This window comes from Schistocerca nitens, chromosome 2, assembly GCF_023898315.1.
Source record: "Schistocerca nitens isolate TAMUIC-IGC-003100 chromosome 2, iqSchNite1.1, whole genome shotgun sequence".
Lineage (NCBI taxonomy): Eukaryota > Metazoa > Arthropoda > Insecta > Orthoptera > Acrididae > Schistocerca > Schistocerca nitens.
This window is the reverse complement of record NC_064615.1, coordinates 669,156,149-669,162,606: the sequence shown is the minus strand read 5'-3', so window position 1 is coordinate 669,162,606 and position 6,458 is coordinate 669,156,149. Positions and strand designations below refer to the sequence as shown.

The 6,458-nt window shown below is 45.4% G+C and overlaps 3 non-coding genes across 3 annotated transcripts; all 3 read right to left on the bottom strand.

Moving 5' to 3' along the window:
- Positions 1-896: 896 nt before the first annotated feature.
- Positions 897-978, bottom strand: Trnas-gcu (transfer RNA serine (anticodon GCU)). Its single transcript has one exon. It is a non-coding gene; the product is annotated as a tRNA-Ser (tRNA).
- Positions 979-2,956: 1,978 nt separating this feature from the next.
- Trnas-gcu (transfer RNA serine (anticodon GCU)) lies at positions 2,957-3,038 on the bottom strand. Its single transcript has one exon. It is a non-coding gene; the product is annotated as a tRNA-Ser (tRNA).
- An 826-nt stretch (positions 3,039-3,864) lies between these two features.
- Positions 3,865-3,946, bottom strand: Trnas-gcu (transfer RNA serine (anticodon GCU)). The gene has a single exon. It is a non-coding gene; the product is annotated as a tRNA-Ser (tRNA).
- Positions 3,947-6,458: the final 2,512 nt, after the last annotated feature.

The window sequence follows — 6,458 nt, the reverse complement described above, 5'->3', positions numbered from 1 at the left end:
AACCGCAACCTCCCCGGCAGGTATCTGTGGGACACGCCGTTTGCTACATTCGCTGCGTATGTGCTCTGGGGAATTGCACAATGCACATGTCTTGGGTTGACCGTCGTAGATAACTATGGCGCGGTGTCCACATACATTTACATATGACGGTATGTGCCTTTGAAGATCTATCTTAACTTGGCGGACTCCATTCAGGACAGGAAACATATGTGGCTCCGACCATTTTTCACCAATATTCGAAATAACACGGCCATACGGTCGAAGGATTTTATTAATTTCCTCTGCAGGAACTTCAAATGGCAACTCAAAGACCCTAATTGTACGTATGCCTAATCCGGCGTGTGAGACGGAAACATCACTCACTGTACCGTCGGAATGTTTAAACTTCAGTACTCCGCCACACTTATCCATAAGAGAGACACACAAATCTGGGTTGGTCAGTTTAACAAAAGCCGCATTTGAAACGAACGATAAATGCACACCTGTTATGTCATGGCCAGTAATCTTAACACCATCGAGTAACCACTGTTTTACTTCATATGCCTTAGGCCTCAAGAAATTTCGGTCGAAAGTAAATTTGATCGTGTCTTTCCTCATTACTGTAATCGCGCTCATTATATCTTGAAATCAGTAAACATAGCCTAACTCGCAAAGGTAACGAAGTGACTAACCTCGTGACAGCAAACAGCCGTTGTTTACGTCAAGACGCCAAGCCAGCCGCCACACGTCCGTCCCGCACCGCGGCTGCGACTCGAATGCGCTTCCATCTGGTAGGCAGTTTTGTCTCGTATTTCATACATACGATCTCTGCCACGTACACGCTTCGTTGTTACTACTGAGTGGCGTTTCGCATGGAGAAGGAGTGACCGCAAACGGGTGCTTTACGTAAAATTCTACGACGAGGATGGGATTCGAACCCACGCGTGCAGAGCACAGTAGATTAGCAGTCCAACGCCTTAACCACTCGGCCACCTCGTCTGCTGCAACTCCTAATGTGTCTTTGGCGAGTGCTTGCGGAAAGAAGACATTTGTCGATTCGAAAACGCATTCAAAACATCGTACTGGGCCGGCTGCAGTGCAGTGCAGCCGAACAAGCTCCCACTCACGAATCATTTAATGACAGCATCCGTCCACGTCGATATCCGATGGGGGCAAAATCACCGCCCCACTTATTTACTGCAGGAATAAGCGTTGTATCGACATGGAGTGTCGTCTAATGCAAATGAGAAATGTGCTGTGCATTCTTTTCCACGACTTACTGCAACGAAACGTACAGCTCGATACGTTACACTGATATTGCCTGCAACGTTTTGACGTTCCTCCTAGCCCAAGATTGTCCTGCTGTTTGCGATGGAGCTTGGTGTTTGGGCGACCACTAGCGACGGATGTCTGCAAAGTCAAGTCTCTCCAGTAGGCCCTGCCAAATCGCTTCTGTTTTGACGTTCCTCCTAGCCCAAGATTGTCCTGCTGTTTGCGATGGAGCTTGGTGTTTGGGCGACCACTAGCGACGGATGTCTGCAAAGTCAAGTCTCTCCAGTAGGCCCTGCCAAATCGCTTCTGTATATGGCGGCCTGACGCAAAACAAACTGTCGAAAGGCGACAGTTGTGTGCTACAGATGGATTATTATAGGCGCGATACGTTAAAATGACTGCGACAGGTGTGCACGTAAATATAAATAAGAACTCGTCGTTCGGAAATACCAACATACTCTTTGCTGGAGCCGAAATTTGATTGGTTTATAGATCTCGAAATGATGTTTAATTCGAAGGGCATAAGCTATGGAATGATGTGCGCTTCCATCTGGTAGGCAGTTTTGTCTCGTATTTCATACATACGATCTCTGCCACGTACACGCTTCGTTGTTACTACGTTTAGTGAAAAAAATACGTGCTTACGGAATATCGGACCAGGTTTGTGATTGGATTCAGGATTTCCTAGAAGAAAGAACACAACATGTCATTCTTAACGGTTCAAAATCTGCAGATGTAGAGGTAATTTCGGGAGTACCGCAAGGAAGCGTGATAGGACCTTTATTGTTTACAATATACATAAATGACTTAGTTGACAACATCGGTAGCTCCGTGAGGCTATTTGCAGATGACACGGTTGTCTACAAGAAAGTAGCAACATCAGAAGACTCGTACGTACTCCAGGAAGACCTGCAGAGGATTAATGAATGGTGCGACAGCTGGCAGCTTTCCCTAAACGTAGATAAATGTAATATAATGCGCATACATAGGGGCAGAAATCCATTCCAGTACGATTATGCCATAGGTGGTAAATCATTGGAAGCGGTAACGACCGTAAAATACTTAGGAGTTACTATCCGGAGCGATCTGAAGTGGAATGATCACATAAAACAAATAGTGGGAAAAGCAGGCGCCAGGTTGAGATTCATAGGAAGAATTCTAAGAAAATGTGACTCATCGACGAAAGAAGTAGCTTACAAAACGCTTGTTCGTCCGATTCTTGAGTATTGCTCATCAGTATGGGACCCTTACCAGGTTGGATTAATAGAAGAGATAGACATGATCCAGCGAAAAGCAGCGCGATTCGTCATGGGGACATTTAGTCAGCGCGAGAGCGTTACGGAGATGCTGAACAAGCTCCAGTGGCGGACACTTCAAGAAAGGCGTTACGCAATACGGAGAGGTTTATTATCGAAATTACGAGAGAGCACATTCCGGGAAGAGATGGGCAACATATTACTACCGCCCACATATATCTCGCGTAATGATCACAACGAAAAGATCCGAGAAATTAGAGCAAATACGGAGACTTACAAGCAGTCGTTCTTCCCACGCACAATTCGTGAATGGAACAGGGAAGGGGGGATCAGATAGTGGTACAATAAGTACCCTCCGCCACACACCGTAAGGTGGCTCGCGGAGTATAGATGTAGATGTAGATGTAGAGAAGGAGTGACCGCAAACGGGTGCTTTACGTAAAATTCTACGACGAGGATGGGATTCGAACCCACGCGTGCAGAGCACATTGGATTAGCAGTCCAACGCCTTAACCACTCGGCCACCTCGTCTGCTGCAACTCCTAATGTGTCTTTGGCGAGTGCTTGCGGAAAGAAGACATTTGTCGATTCGAAAACGCATTCAAAACATCGTACTGGGCCGGCTGCAGTGCAGTGCAGCCGAACAAGCTCCCACTCACGAATCATTTAATGACAGCATCCGTCCACGTCGATATCCGATGGGGGCAAAATCACCGCCCCACTTATTTACTGCAGGAATAAGCGTTGTATCGACATGGAGTGTCGTCTAATGCAAATGAGAAATGTGCTGTGCATTCTTTTCCACGACTTACTGCAACGAAACGTACAGCTCGATACGTTACACTGATATTGCTTGCAACGTTTTGACGTTCCTCCTAGCCCAAGATTGTCCTGCTGTTTGCGATGGAGCTTGGTGTTTGGGCGACCACTAGCGACGGATGTCTGCAAAGTCAAGTCTCTCCAGTAGGCCCTGCCAAATCGCTTCTGTATATGGCGGCCTGACGCAAAACAAACTGTCGAAAGGCGACAGTTGTGTGCTACAGATGGATTATTATAGGCGCGATACGTTAAAATGACTGCGACAGGTGTGCACGTAAATATAAATAAGAACTCGTCGTTCGGAAATACCAACATACTCTTTGCTGGAGCCGAAATTTGATTGGTTTATAGATCTCGAAATGATGTTTAATTCGAAGGGCATAAGCTATGGAATGATGTGCGCTTCCATCTGGTAGGCAGTTTTGTCTCGTATTTCATACATACGATCTCTGCCACGTACACGCTTCGTTGTTACTACTGAGTGGCGTTTCGCATGGAGAAGGAGTGACCGCAAACGGGTGCTTTACGTAAAATTCTACGACGAGGATGGGATTCGAACCCACGCGTGCAGAGCACATTGGATTAGCAGTCCAACGCCTTAACCACTCGGCCACCTCGTCTGCTGCAACTCCTAATGTGTCTTTGGCGAGTGCTTGCGGAAAGAAGACATTTGTCGATTCGAAAACGCATTCAAAACATCGTACTGGGCCGGCTGCAGTGCAGTGCAGCCGAACAAGCTCCCACTCACGAATCATTTAATGACAGCATCCGTCCACGTCGATATCCGATGGGGGCAAAATCACCGCCCCACTTATTTACTGCAGGAATAAGCGTTGTATCGACATGGAGTGTCGTCTAATGCAAATGAGAAATGTGCTGTGCATTCTTTTCCACGACTTACTGCAACGAAACGTACAGCTCGATACGTTACACTGATATTGCTTGCAACGTTTTGACGTTCCTCCTAGCCCAAGATTGTCCTGCTGTTTGCGATGGAGCTTGGTGTTTGGGCGACCACTAGCGACGGATGTCTGCAAAGTCAAGTCTCTCCAGTAGGCCCTGCCGTGCTACAGATGGATTATTATAGGCGCGATACGTTAAAATGACTGCGACAGGTGTGCACGTAAATATAAATAAGAACTCGTCGTTCGGAAATACCAACATACTCTTTGCTGGAGCCGAAATTTGATTGGTTTATAGATCTCGAAATGATGTTTAATTCGAAGGGCATAAGCTATGGAATGATGTGCGCTTCCATGACTTCACCGACTTCCCACTGACGCACCGCTGACGCTACTTTTCTGTCGTCTTAAACGATGGACATACGTCCAAGCAGCTGCGAGATCATAAGAAAAGAAACGCTGCACCGCTGCTTTTGCCGCACTCGAATGATTGAATTGCGATTCTTAAAAAGAAATGAATGTTCGCTCTGTCCAACACTTTCAAGCACATCTGTGTACTCACGATCTCAGCGACGGCTTTCTGCAGTCCCAGCGTCAGTGCGAGGTCAACCGATAACCACAGTAAGAAGCGGTCGTCGCGAAACTCAGTATTCTTAAACGGAAATTTTCGTCTTGTTGAGAATGGCGTCACTGGTTTGCACCCGCATTCGCCCACGCATGTCACGTGTGTGCGAAAATTTTTGCTCCTCTTTACACAAAATCGCACGCAGCCCGTAGGACTTTTTTTTTTTTTTTTTTTTTTTTTTTTTTTTTTTTTTTTTACCAAAGATGCAACCAGAGCAACAGGCAGGCAGAGGCAAAGAGGGCAGGGGTCGAATGTCCCGAGGCCTGGCCAAAATGTCTCCCCCAGACCTGTCACCAAGTTGTCTCCTGGGTCTGTTGTAAGAGACTGTTTTTTTTTTTTGGTTTTGTGGGCTACTAGGATGTTTTTTTTGAATGTTGGTTTAAAGTTGTTTTTTTTTTTGGTTTTGCTTGGTTCTTTTTTTTTTTTTTTTTTTTTTTTTTTTGTATTTATTAATTGCCGACTGGCGTGATGAAGAATGTGCAACAGAACATTGGAGCTCAGTGGTTGGAGAAAGAGGAAAAAAATATTTAGTGCCATAAAGGAAACGAAAATATCGCCTCAAAACTAAGGAAATGCAGTGTTTCCTGCTGGAAGAGAACGACAAGAAGCACAGTGGGAGAAGAAAAGAAAACACGAAGAACTTAGAAGCCCTCAACTCTACCGGGACATGAAATTAGAAAACGAACCTGAGAGAAGAAATGAGCAAATTCCATTTATCCATAATGGAAAAAAGATAAAATGGCACATAATTTGGCAACGAAAAACAAACACCTCTCTTGGAAAGGAGTGTGAAAGGAATGGAGGATTGTGAATGTGCTGTCTTCACGGAAAGAAGCGAGCAAATAGGCAACATAGAATTGCAAAACAAGCGATCCCCGTAGGAAAGAAGAAAGCGAAATACCAAATGAAAGAGAGGAAGAATAAGCCCTCGAAGGGAGTACAATTCACACTCAAAATAAAACGAAAGTGCGTTCCAATGTCAAGAGAAAGCAAAAAGAGAAGGTTATGAAAACAATCAAGAGAAAAGGAAGAAAGAAAGGAATTCCTTATTCCATTGTTTTGCATGTCAATGTGTTTCTAGTTTCTTCTTCAGTTTTCAGTTTCCGAGTGCTTTCGTAACGTCAAGACGCTATTACATCTGTTCACATTGCAGGACCACGATCGACGTCTTCATTAAGTTTGGAGGACAGTCGGTGCCAGATTGAAGACTTTCCGAAATTGCTGTTCAATGGGGATTTGCAAAAAGCGCTGAAAACACCTCTGATATGAGGCGGTCCTCCGGAGCGTTTTATGGCGCTCCCACAGATAAAACAAGTAGTCGACTGGATCACTTATATTTTTGGCAAATATAGCGTAGGTGGTATGCCCCAGAATCCACACTGTAGCATTTCGTTTAGATTGCGGAAAGGGTTTAATGTCGGGAATCATAGCCGTGAGCGGGGAGAACGACCGTTTGTTAGTCCTGTTAATGAGTGCGAGCATGTCGCAGGAAATAGCCCATACATCTCGTGTGGTTTTGCAAAGAAAACGATGCTCAAGTGTACCCCGTTCGTCACAGGACTCGCATTTAGAGGACGGAATAAGGTGAATAGCCGCCAGCCGATC